The sequence below is a fragment of the Nipponia nippon genome, unplaced genomic scaffold, assembly GCF_047370975.1.
Source record: "Nipponia nippon isolate SJK-2023a ecotype South Korea unplaced genomic scaffold, ASM4737097v1 scaffold_7, whole genome shotgun sequence".
Taxonomy (NCBI): domain Eukaryota; kingdom Metazoa; phylum Chordata; class Aves; order Pelecaniformes; family Threskiornithidae; genus Nipponia; species Nipponia nippon.
The window spans coordinates 42,823,422-42,837,148 of record NW_028262391.1 but is presented as its reverse complement, the minus strand read 5'-3'; the positions used below and the strand labels follow the sequence as shown (position 1 = coordinate 42,837,148).

General features: G+C 41.6%; 1 protein-coding gene and 1 long non-coding RNA gene across 3 annotated transcripts in view; one reads left to right on the top strand and one right to left on the bottom strand.

Annotated features, from left to right (window-relative positions):
• Positions 1-6,532, top strand: part of LOC148051040 (uncharacterized) — a 177,876-nt gene extending 171,344 nt beyond the window's left edge. The window contains exon 3 of the long non-coding RNA XR_015700697.1: positions 6,459-6,532. This is a non-coding gene — a long non-coding RNA (uncharacterized LOC148051040). The remainder of the gene's footprint in view (positions 1-6,458) is intronic.
• The window catches only part of CHST8 (carbohydrate sulfotransferase 8), a 186,144-nt gene that overhangs the window by 144,328 nt on the left and 28,089 nt on the right, over positions 1-13,727 (bottom strand). The window lies entirely within an intron of this gene.

Genomic DNA, 13,727 nt, shown 5'->3' with positions numbered 1-13,727 from the left:
TTTGCTCACACTACATAGTCAGTGGTTTGGATGAATGAGTACTTCGAACCAAATCCACCTGTGGCAAGGCTAGTACAACACCAAAATCACACCATCATTTTGTAAAACCGTCTGGTTAGAGCTTTCTAAGAATTGTATTTGATTACCTAATATAAACATTTCCCTTTTTGTAACCTATTTATGGGCTCTGCATGCCCATGGGGAGGAGGATGCTACTACCCCAGTTTTACGGGACAGGCGCGAGGCAAGCATCTTGCCCAAGATTCTGCGGAAAGGCTTTGACGGAGCAGTGAGTTGAAGGGTCTCCCAGCCCCTAGGCTGGCATTGCCAGTGCTGCCCTTCTCTCTGCTGGGAATGCCCCGGCAGCTGGTGGGACAGAGAGCTAGCAAGAAACGCATGATCGTAATTTGAGAGAGAGCAGCTTAAAAACATCCACTCCCAAATAACAAGGGTTTTATATTTGCTTAACGCTCAGTTTTAAGGTCATTTTTTGAATGAATTATACCCTTGAGCAAATACGGGTCTCTAAAACAATTATTATTAGCTTAAAATGCTAAACCGTTTTCCCTGGTTTTGATTTGTTCGAATGTTTTTGTTTGAAGTAGAGGCTGCATCAAGAAGATCCCTAGCCAGTTTTTAATTAGTGAGAGAAACGCTACAGTAGCAGTTTTTAGCGGTTATAATGTTTACATTATTCCACATCCTACAGGACAACTGTGTTCAGGATCACATAATCTTTTAGGTTAGATACCACAGTGTCTTCGGGACACCTCAAGATGCAACAGTAACGAAAGCTAGATGAAAGTGTATATTGAAAGAGGAAAGCATATATTGAAAGAAGAAAAGGCCACATGTACTTGCATAACCATGAAGAAAGACTGCTGCTTATTGCCTGTTGCCGTTACACGTCTTTGCAAGCCGTGAATATAGAGGGAGTCCACGAAGGAAAGCGAAAGAGAACCTCTTTCCTCTCAACAAAATTATTACCTCTCAACAAAACACAAACTTCAGAGATCTTTAAATTATGGGTCTAGGCTTTTCTCCTCCCTTTTCTCCTGTAATTATTTTTTCAATCAGTTGACTTTAATTAACGTGTCCTATGAGAGCAAACCTGGTGAGTGGGAACGGCTGTTTTATACATGTTTAGCATGTGCTTTCTGAGCCCTCCCAGGCTAGTCGTTGAGTTACAGGAGCAGAGGAACTCTGAAAGGCGTTAGCACTGACTGATAAATGTGAACAAAGTATTGTCGTTAAGGAAACATTTGAAAATATAATTTATGCTCAAATCACATCATTTTAAAAATGGCTCAGATAAAAAACTACAAAAAAACATAGTGGAGCATCAGCTAACAGTTTCTTCAGGCAATACTTCCTCAGGCATGTGAGGGAGAGGGATGCTGTATGTGGGAGCTTTGGATTGATCCATGCAGAGCTCCATCATCTGGGATGCAGAATTTGGGTGAATTCATAGCCTTCAACTTACACTTTGGATTTGCAGTCACATACTTTAAGTGTGCTCCTCACAATGGGCTATAACATATTTTTATAATTCTTATTAGTATTACGGAGAGTGCAAGAAGATAAGGTTGCAGGCAGCTTCCAATCTAAACTCCATTTTCAGCTGCCCTGAACTTATTAAACAGATGGAGAGCGGTTCACTAGAACGTGCAATAATGAATTGAAACATCTAACTTCTAATTTATTCTTCCTTTTTATATTTCTGTGGTGGATGAAACTCCTAGGTATCAATATGTGTTTTTCTAAGCTTTCCCATTACCATGGTATGTGAATGCTCTACCCTTGAAAGCAGCAGAAGTATGTGTACACGCGGATAATAATTAGCACTCAGATAGCACTTTCCAGTTCAAAGACATTCATTAATCACCATAGTACTCCTATGAATTGTGAGGTGAGGAAGTATTAGCATCGGGTAAGAGAATAGGTGTTGCATCATTAAAGCAAGCCTTTTAAGGAAAAAAGATGTATGGTTTTAGGTAAAAATCATCCAAATATGTTTGTGGAAAATATCTGAATATTATAGCAAAATTTTCAGGCACCAAATCTTTTACTTACAAACACAGAAGCAGGACTAATTCCCCCCTGCTCCCAAGCAGTACTGAAAGGCACTGCAGACCAATATGATGGGAAAGATTTATTTAAATCTTTTGACAAGAGTGGCACTGAAAGTAGTGCTTTGTAGGTCTGCTTTTTTGCCATCACCCCCTGGAAGCCTAATGGCTGAACATTTTTACTGTGAGCAATTTGACATTATCATAATGAATCAGTCCAAGAAAGACAAAGAGACAGTTTTCTACCAACGTCTGTGTTGCTTGATTCCTTATCTGAGATGGGTCAGCCAGGCTGCACTCGGGGTTGTGTCTGATAGCACATGGCTGTTTGTTCATTCCTGAGTTTTGCGGACATGACATTCTCTCCCTTGTCTGCTAACAAGTCTGTGTGAAGAATGGCATTGATAAGATAATAATCTAAGGGCATGACATAATTCTTAGGTAGAATCTCAGGGGATTGCCTTTGGTCCATCTAGAACTGGATCTTTCCCTAATAGTAGCCATGTTGATGCTTCAAAGGAAAGGAAAAAACCTCGCAGAGCGAAGCCATAGGATAACTTGCCCCCAGGAAAAGGTCTGTCTATCTCTGGTTGAGGTCACCTTCTTTTTGTGTGGGTGGTGTATCTGAGACTGGCTGTCTTAGGAAAACATGCTCTCAGGGTTTGCAGCTTTGACAGCACTGCCAACAATTGCTTTCCAAGAGCTTGGTCACTCGCAGAGAACAGGAGAGACAGGGGGCACAAGATAGCTACAGCCCCTCGTTTCTCTCTGTTGGCTGCTCACAGGGACGTTGCAGAACCCAAGCTACCTGACTCTCTGTGTGACTGGGTGCTGGTGTGCTTTCACTCCCCCCGACAGCTGGTGACCAGCCCAGCTAAATTAGCCTGAAGATGAAAGGAACTGTGCCAAGATGAGAACAGAAGAGGCTCTTTTCCTATGTGGCACCAGGGGAAGGGAAGGACCAAGGTAGGCCAGAGACCCCGTAAGGCTCCTGCCCGCTGCAGGGCACCTTTATATTCTCCCTTCCTGGGGCTTCCCTGCAAGGTGCCGATGCAGCTACCAGTGAATCAAGGAACACAAACTAATGCCAGCGTCAGGTTGACATTACCGTATGCATCAGCAAGTCAACAAAACACCCAAGTTGTTTGCAGACGTCTACTGATTGCTAAATTGGACAATTACAAATCACCTATGAATGAATGTAAATGCCTAGTTCACATGTACACGGTAAACTTCATTTCTCATGCTGTGCGAGCTTTAGTTAATATTCCTTTAGTTGATAGCAGGCTGCTGGTTCAGAGCAGAGTCAAAGCCCACTGTTTATTCAAAGGAGGGCAGCAGTATGCAGGTGTCTTTGCCTTTTGAAAGCAGGGATTGATGCATTTCCACCAGGCGCTTTGTGTGCTGTTGAATAACCAGGTACTAAGCAGCAGAGATTAGCTTGGGCATGGGCTCTTGCTGCTGTGGTTATACCGTTCCTGGGAGGCAAACTGGGATGTCTGCGTGGTGCTGCGGAGACCTCTGTGGAGGTACGGGTCCGTGCAGCGCTGTCCAGGCTCTCTGTACAGAGAAACGTGGCACTGCACGGGCACAGCCTCAGCGGTGTCCTTTATCTTTGCCAAACTGGCCTCAGTTAATGGCATGCATTGACTGGTAGTATTGCCAGTTCAGAGAGAGATGTTTATAAATGCAGAAATATTTTTATAAGTTAATCTTTACCTGATAGAAATAAAAATTACACGTTAAATTTCAGCACTCCCCTAGCTGATCTGGGGAAGTTTAACTGTGAGCTGTTGGCAGCTGGGAGCTGTGATGGGTTTTTGTCTTCTACTAGATTTCGTTTTGTGTGTTCTGAAAGGGTGCCGTAATGGAGCACTTACTTTATGTGTTATTAAGATAATTTTACTTAGATTGTGTAATATGGTTAGAGACTGGGATAGTGACTGTGAGCAATTAACTGAATAGAAAAAAGGGAATATTATTGCTACAAGAATATTAGAAAAAGATTTGCTATTATTACTGAAACGATCACTTGTAGATACATTAGCTGTGTTTCTATGAGTTGTGTGAACAAGGGCTGCTGCTCATCTCTGAAGCTGAGCCAAGCATGCATTTCCTTGCTTCAAAGCACTTAGAGAGACAAAAGGCCTTCAAACACATGGCACTAAGTTTTCCCATCACTCAAGTGTCCACTCTCTGCTTTACCCTTGACTTATAGATGAGGCTTGTCATGACATTTACAGAGGAAAAAAGGATTTATAAAAATTATTTGTATTCACCAGTAAGAGTAACTTTTTATAGCAGTTTTACAAATGCAGGCAGTGTACTAGAGGTGGAGATATTAAAAGTCATCTTATTCTGTGGCTGTCAGCACTTCTTCTTGTAAATAGGAAATGCAAATGATCCTAAGTATTATGCCCCAAATCCTCTGGCTTCTTTAGCATAGAAAGAAGTAGGAAACTATTAATCCTGTAGCTGCGTCCATTCACCAAATGTTCGTCTTTGGGTGCTGGATTCTCTGTCACTATATTCTTGCTCATGTATCAATAGAACAAAAACTTTGATTCTCCCTGAGATTTGGAAAGAACAAATTTGTTTCCAGCTGTTATTTAAAATAAAAACATTTTGTCTGGCTTACTTCAACTTAATCTGTAATTATGTTCTTCTTTATGTAATAACAAAAAATAAGTATTTTGAAGAAGGATGAAATAAGACATTTTAAGTTGAATCTGTTCAAAATGCTCTGGCCCTGAAATCTCCCCAAAATTCTTTCCTGAAAAAAACTGGATTCATATTTTTCCTTCATATGGGGAAAGAAATTAAACCTGCTTCAATGAAATCACAAGTGAAGTTAAAGGTTCCTCTGACTCTGACAAATCCTTGGAAACCAGAAGTGAAATACTTCAACAGAGAGAGGCGGCTCAGCCTTCCCACCTGTCTGTAATACCAGCCAATGTCCAAAGGACGATGGTGAACCCTTGCCCCCAGGTCGCTCCTGAGCGTATGTTCGGAGCCGCCTGTCAGGGCTGCCGGCTGCACACACCAGTTTAGCAGTTTGAATTCAAGAAGCGAAAGCATACCTGTCTTGTGTGATTTTATGCAGCACTACTTTGAGCTCTTGGTTTTCCTAAGAACCACTTGCAGAGGCAGGAATTGGTGCTCGGGTGAATCGGACCTACTGACCTGCCTGATGAGCTGGCACCTCTTCTTCCCTGCAGCTTAATTAGTCTCTTCTGTGTCCCAGCGATCCTGAATGAACATGCTGAGCTGACCACCTATGTTACATGCCACACCATCAGTGTTCTAGGAAATTAGGCAGAACTTACTGCCTTTTAACAGCTCTATTCTCCAGTCACTGATGTCATTATGCATCTTGGCTTTCAGCATCTCCTCCAGTTATGCAAAATGGGGATCTCTTGACATGAAGAGAGGCCTGAAAATTATAGGATCCTCTTTTGCTCACATATACATGAATCCATATACTGCAAAAAGTGGGGAAAAGGGGGTTTAGAGGCTTTCTTTTATTCTGGTGGAAACTTGTTTTGTCAGGTATCAGTGGGTCAAGTTCTACTCTGTTATGTGTACCAGTTTTGTCCTTTGGACCTGCACACTGCTAGAAGGTATATTCACCCATATAACATGCCAAAACCTGAATTTTGGCATACCTGCAAAAAGCTATGATACTGTTTTATGTGGCTGAAGTCAGAGTGATAACTTATGACCCCTTTTTCCCATTCCAAAACCCCCGGCAAAGCTGCTAAAGCTGCTGCTCTCATTTCCATCACATATTGCAATAGGAACCGGACACTTTCTGGTTTCCACTTTCATCTACAATTTTAGACCAAAAGAGAACAGCGCTCAGTAAACAACCAAAATAATCCTTTCAAAGTCGAGAAGATTTCTTTCCTGTCTTCCTGGGTGCAAATTGTAGCAGGAGTCATGTGTTACTAATCTCCTCAGTACTGCAGCAGGTCCTTAGCAAGTTAATACACACACCTCTCCAAGATCCTCAAGGGGTTATAATACTATTGCTAAGCTAAAATATAATCTCTAAAGAAGTTTGTATTTGAAATGAAAAAAAGCCTTCTTTACTTTGTTTCAAATTAACATCTCACAGGAGCTGTACAGTGGCAGTGTAAATAGTGAGTGTCAATAATGAACTTGTCCAGCTTTCTTCCACACCAGAGTAGAAGGCACACAGTTTGCATGGCAGATCTCACGTGCAGGCAGCCTGGCCTTCCCAGGCTCTGCCTGGCAGCAGGATTTATAGAGGTATTGTCCCACTTAAAATATTTCACACAGAAAACTGTGCTGAATGCAGTGGTGTATGAACAGTATGACAGTGGTGGCTGAACATCCCTGAAGGTGCTGCATTTGTCTCTTCTATAGGTTTCCTGGCTATTCTGAATAAAAACACCTTCTTTCAGAAGATATGATGCACCTGGAGTAAGCTGGACTTTCAGAGGTACCAAACAAGTAATTATCTCAGACATATTCTCTCCTTTATGTCCGCATGAAGCAAATGTACATTGGAGTTTGCTTTTATAAATGAATTTTTCTGTGCAGTTTTAGATGTGTTGTGGTAAGGAGAAAAAGATGACAGAACTTAAAGATTTTATGAGCTGCTTTTATAGATATATTATCATAGAACCACAGAATGGTTTGGGTTGGAAAGGACCTTACAGATCATCTGGTTCCAACCCCCCCTGCCATGGGCAGGGACACCTTCCACTAGACCAGGTTGCTCCAAGCCCCATCCAGCCTGGCCTTGAACACTTCCAGGGATGGGGTATCCACAACTTCTCTGGGCAACCTGTGCCTGTGCCTCACCACCCTCAGGGTGAAGAATATATATTCTTTTATATATACATAAACTTAAACTATATGTTCCTAGCACTGGGTAAAAGTTTTATTCACATGTCAAACCTCTTGACATCACGAGATTTTAAGTAGTTTTTATAACAACAATTTTGAGTAGCTTTATGTGTATATATGTGTGGGGCCCCGTCCTCCAACACGACAGCTTAACTTTGTGCCGTACGTAACATGGTTCATGTAATACGGTGTGGAGATTCATGGTTCCTCAATGCTATTTCCTTTTCCTAAAAGATAAAAGTATCTGAAGTGGAGATTCTTTGTCTGGGAGTCATAAGTGAGCAAGAAAAACAGGAGAACTGTGAAATAGTCCCTGTAAGCTAGGAATTAAAAACCTGTGTCACAAGTGAGGGTGGTTTTAATTCTGCACTTGAGGAAACACAACACAGCAAAATTTCTGCAAAAGCAGAAAGAAAACAACCTCCTGGCTCACACTGTGTGTAGTTCATTGTGATGCTACTATGGTTACTTCAGGAAGAAGCAAACAGCCCTCATAACCTTGAAAAGGGAACATTTTGCTGTGGCAGTGGAGTGGGTTCCTTTTTGACTCGAGTAACTTTTGTAAGGGTGTACGTCTGACTGTTTTCAGCTAATACTGGCTCTTAATCCTTCTAGACATGATGACTAATTTGTTTCTTATTGAAATTTTACAAATGCTTTCTCCCTAATGAAAGATCACCATCTGTTGAGTCAAGGTACTTTTTCACACAGAGTATGCCCGTATGTCAGAGATAAGCTATTTCTTCTTGTTCTTGATTTGGGCAGTTGAAACCCAGCAGCTAATTGAAAGGACATATTCTATAAGTAGATCTAGTTGGAAAACTGGGGTTTTTTTCTTCTCTAAAATGCCTCTTATATTTTCTTTCCAGCTGAAAATTTTCCCCTGGGATATACTGCAAAGCAAACGGAAACAAATATTTGCATTTTATTTTGAAGTGCACTTTCTAAACAAAATTAGATAGAATTTTTGTTTTTAATTCAGTTGTCACATTACTGCAGCGTATAAAGGGAAGCCGTACTGAAGGATTAGTTGGCTGGGTGTGCAGAGGCGTAGCTGTGACATGCCGCCGTCTGGATGGGCTGGCAGGTCTGAAGCAGGGACTGAGTCCCTCCAGCTCACATGCCATGTGGGACCAAAGGGAAGGAGCCCTTCTGCAAGCTGAGAGATCTCCTAGGCATGTATTAGGGAAGCAAAATATCTGGGGGCTTTGCCATCACTTAAAGAGGAGTGAAATGGTTTGTGTAATGATGAGTGATGGAAAGTACATGTGGAAGCTGGAGGAGTTGCAGAGGGGCAGAGCTGTGACGTGGACAGGAGTTTCCTGGGGAAGCAAGCTGAGCGTTTGCAGTAGATGGTCTCTGTTCAAAGGCAGCATGAGGGTATGTTTATCAGTGTTATACTGGAGCATTGCTTACATTCAGTGGTGAGCATTTGCTCTACCCGTGCACTCCTTGGCTTCTGAAAGTTTTGCATTTAGGCACGGTCAGCTTTGGGGACGGGGTGCAATACCACCTGCAGCTTCAGCACAGTCGTACTTTGAAAGACAGGATTGCATAGCTGCCAACAGAGCCACTGAGGAGACAGACATACGTGGTCTCTGTTCAGAAATGGGGCTGTTTCATTAGGTGGTGGTTGCAGTAACGGTAAGGCTCGGTGAGGAAGGAAGTGCAAGGTTGTCTGGTAAAGGACCGTAGGTCCCCATTTACACAGGGGAGCAGAGACACCAGTATGGTGGTCACTGTATAAGGAACTGGGACGCCTACCTGCAATGCACTTCCAGTTTTTCCTTATCTGTACGCTACTATGCACCAGAATTTCAGACACTCCAAATTTCAGAGCAGTCAGAGGAAACGCACGGATTTCAGAGCAACTACTCAGCCTTTTAAACAGAAGGGGATTTTGAATATTGAGTTGTAATGAGAATCCTGAATAGGCATGAACTCTCTTTAAAATCAGTTCTGTAATGCTGGTAGAGTGGGAGAATATTACTGTTTGGTTTGCTGTTATTCAATTACTTTTAAGCACCTTTTGTCAGATTTGTAATAAGAACAGATAAGGCAACTAGCTGCTAGGCATACTTGTGTGCTGTAAATATCGGAGATCATTAAATGTCACTGGGAAAGTTCCTGTTGTTACATTGATACTCTATAGGAATGGATATACTCTATTGACTCGATGCATTTGACATCAGACTCAGTTTGTAACTCCATCCCTTCTCAGCTTCTGCATTCAGTGAGGGGAAGGTAGACGCAGCCTCAAAACTTCTGTTCTTTCCTCCCTCTTTTTGCTGTAATGTAGACAGGCATAAAGTCAAGGCTCGAGTCAAGGACCAGGGGTGCTGCCATATGCTGTAGGTCTTGTTCCACACCTGCAACCTGCTGAGCACTGCAGCTCTTGTAGCAATTAAGGGACGTCTAATTCTTCTCCTTTCTGTGCAGTGTTTGCCAGAGATATGGTTCAAGTTAGTCTGACTGCTTAGCTTTGGATTTTGTTGGCTACATCACTGTAATATCCCTTTCGGACTTTAATTTTCCGATGATAGCACATTGCTAAATGCTTTTCTTGCTGTCATACCAGTTTGTACTCCATGACTTCACTGGGGTTGCCTAGAGAAACCAGACAAGGTACAGTCCTGCAGCTCTGGTGCTGGGTGAGTTTATTATCCTACATGCACAGTTTGATAGGAAAAAATTAAATATTTGCACTTTCAGATCTAGGGTTTCCTTAAGCTTTCATTAAACTTAGGTGGCAGCAGCTAACGGTCACAAACAGATCATGAAAAACAGGGACAGAGGGGCTGAGCTTTTCTGATTTGCCCACAGTGTAAGTTATCCCCAGGATAAACTATATCAACTGTACTTAAACCAGTGCTAAGAGATGCTTTGCTAATAGCCAGGCACAGAGATTCCACAGCCTCCTAGGGCTTTATAAACAAATGATCGGTTTTGTAATACTTTCTGCTTTTATCACTCTGTAATTATTTCCACGATAAAGAAACCACGTGTGCCTGAGCCAGGACTCCTGAAGAGTACGCAGAGCCATCAGCACACTGATGGCAATGGTTTCATTCAAACCAGGACGACAGAGACAAAGTTTTAACTCCTGGTTCTATCAAATTCAGTTTTTATATCAATGTCCACAGGTCCAGAAAACCACCTTAGACCCAGTCTGGTGCTTGACAGCTTCTTAAATCTTTCTCTTTCACAACAATTTCCTACAAAACCACAGGTCTGTCCATTTACAAAATGATTATGCCCCTTGAGCCCCAACTCTGGCACTGGCAAAATCTTCTGAGGCTTAATTCTGATTATTTGCATTTCCTGTGCTATCCACTAGTGCTTCATGGTTTCCCTTCATACCCTTTCAAGAAGCATTTCACAGATACAGTATTCTCCAGTGAAGCAGATGGGAACATTTACGTTTGCAGCTCAGAGGCTCTCCTTTGCTCCAGTTCCTGAGAATTAACCTTGCCTAATCCGTGTGTGCACTTTCCACTGTGAGCCATCCCACCAGTGAAAGAAATTGCTAAGCCCACAGTGCGTAAATATTTGTATTAAGCTATCCAAATTTCAAATCAAGACCTTAAAAATAAAATAGTTACTGACCTTTTAGCTCATTTATAATTAAAACCCGGTCTAATGTTGTGCATATAAATAATAGATAGCTGTTTTCACAGATCAATGCCTTCTCCTGCTCTATAAGAAACATTTTTAAGTAAAATTACTGTGCCTTTAAGTTTAATAGGAAAATTTGATGTGTTAGCAACTATGGGTTGATCTCTGTACATTTTTCAATTGTAAATTGCACTTTAAAAATGCAAACAATTATTAATATTGATTTGGACTAAAACAATATTGAATTTCAATATATTTCTGGCTCTTTTATGAATTACCTTGCACAGCCAGTGTGATTATGATGAAGGAGTATTTGCACACTCGATTTCTTTTCAGCAAGAAACCTTGAAGAGTGCTACTTGTGTTCAGGCTGATAATGATAAACCCATGCATTCAAGGAAAATAAGACTACCTTAAAAATCTCAACTGAAGCATACTAAATTAATATTTCATCCTATACGTGCAGTTCTTATATCATGCTAGCTGAACTTTTGTTATTAACAAATATTGAGAATTTAGTTAGAATGCAGCTCACTGCCTGAGCCCTCTGTTTTGGGTGTGCATCGCATGCAATTATAAAATGATGTCAATCCATCACTGCGATTTCCTGCAACTAAGCAAAGAGACAAATATATTCATGTCCTAGAATGCTGTAAGATGCCAATTTATTTAAGTGACATTAAAACCATGTTTCTATGCTGTGGCTGGAACAAACATTTCATAGCCCTGTTGGTAGAGGTTTTTGAGCTTTTCTTCTGATCTCAACTATAATCTCAAGGTCTGTTTGCTAATTGCTTACTCAGATACCCCAGCATCTCCCTAGAGGCCTCATCTCGGGGACAGCCCTTCCCCATGCGATGCAGCAGTGGCCGTGGCCAGCAAGGTCACTCCAGCAGAGTGCCCTCATTACAACACAGAGGAGTGGGTGGCAAGGGGATCTCCCGAGAGCCCTGCGATACGTGGACAGAAGTGTCTGGAAAACAGAAACCCTCTCCCCTGGGGAAAAGAGGTGTATTGAATCAGGACAAAATGTCAAAGTGAGATTTTTGTAGAAATGGATTTTCAGAAAAATTTAATTTGTTGGGCCCTTAAGTGGCGTTTTCATTGTGCTTGGCTGCTAACCGCTTGGCCAGCTGTGCAGAAAACTTGTGAACTGGCAAGGGTTTTCTAGGCATGTGGAGGGCTCTGATTCCCCATTTCATCCTCTTCCTCTCCCTTTGCAGCCGTCCGCGTGCCAGGAGGGCAGAGAGCTGGGGACTGCCAACCTCCAGCAGCCTGCCTGGAAAGCGGCTGTTAAATTCACTTTTTTGCCGAAAGTGGAATTGAAGAGAGTGTAGCAGGCAGCAGCCGGGTGAGCCTTCATTTTGATTCTCCCAGGGAAAAATGTATTTTTTCCAAACTTTCTTTTTCCACACTGAAAACTTAGGTTCTGCGAAAAGGGCATTTTCTTACTGAAAATCCTTCTGCTGGAGAATTCCCCAACCAGCTCTTTTACTGGAACTTACTCCCACATAAACTGAAAATAACCCAAACTTGGTGACTTTCCAGTCACGTTACAAAAGCTAATGTTTTGCTAGAGTCCCTGGAGATGGCCAAGTTGTGCTACTTATATTAAGAAAGGGATAGTAGCCAGCTAGCAAGTGTCTGCAGGACTGGTGTGAGTGCTGCTGGCCCTTAATTCAATCATATGTAATGAATGATTAATAATATTAAGGCACTTAACCTTGAATAGTGTTGTAACTATTTTGATTATGAAATAAAATCCAGAAAGCATTTATGACATTTACTATTTTTAAACCTCATTATTTTGGAGAGCGTCATTCAAGAATTTTGAACACTTGAAATCAGTAAAACAGAAAAATGAAATGACGCATGATTTTTCTTTACCTGACACAGATGCTCTCTAGTGTGATTTCTCCCTTCTGTGGGTAGAGTAGTAGGTAGGTAACAGCAAGTGCCCTTCTGTTCCTTCATTTCACAGGTAATCTTGTTTCGCCCTTTTATGCTCAGATGCCCATAAAAGTATAGTCACCTCTCTGTTATTTCACATTATAATAGCATTGTGGTTTTGATTAGAGCAAGTCAATTTTCCTTGCCAAAATGGCTTTTTAACAAAACGGTACCTTTCAGAAAATGTATTCTTTGGCCATAATTTTGTGATGTAAGAGGTGCTTTCCTTGACAAAGTTAAGTTTTGTATCCTATATTGCCAAAACTAATACTGTGAATATTACTATAATTTTATAAAACATACATGTTGCATGATATATAATATGTCAATACAAAATACTCTTAAGGACTCCAGCCTTCAGGAAAAAACCTGGAGGTGTATCAGTTTGATGCAGTAAATGCAAGCCATAATACTTTTCAGCAGAGAGGAGTCTGGTTTTTAAGAAAGAAGGACATTCTTCCTGTTAATTTTTCCTTTGATTGATCCAGATCCTGCCCGGTCACTACATACTCTTTAGCTACGTTAATTTTGGATACGCAACAGATTTTGTGCCTTCCAATCTCAACCACTGTGGCCGACAGAGCTAAGTCTGCATTGCCTGAGAAGAGGCGCAAGGTAGCGGCTACTGGTGATTCCCCAGCAGGTGTCTGTTTCAACAGGAGAGAGCACGTCAGCTGTCAGGCGGTGGGGCTCTGTTGCACTAGAAGGATGTACTGCTGTGCTAATAACGATACATCCTAGCTTTAACGTGTTGTATTTCTCAAGGAATTCCTTTCATCATCCTGGTTTTAGGTAATGAATTTTAGCATTCTTGGTGTCTCCCAGGGGATGCTTCCTGACACCCTAAGCTGGTATCAAAGTTCTTGCTCAAGTTCACTGAAAGCAACTTCTGGCTCCTTAGCACCATTCTTTCCAGACCGATGCCTCTACTCATCCTAGCAAGAGGGCAATATCCAGAGCCTGAAATCTACCTTTTAGTAATTACTGTATGTTCTGCTGCCTCATCAGATGACAGCTCATGGTTGTGTGACTCCAATAGAGGAAAAACAGCGTAGGATTTGAGGAAAATATATTTTTTTAAGTCAAATCAGGCTGCACATTATTTCTATCCCAATTGCAATTAGCAGTGTGTGGGTTGATCACTAGCAATAAACTGTGGTTAGAACTGAAACTTAGCTCTGCCAGTCTGGGTGCCACGTGTTGCTGTAAAAGTTTAAT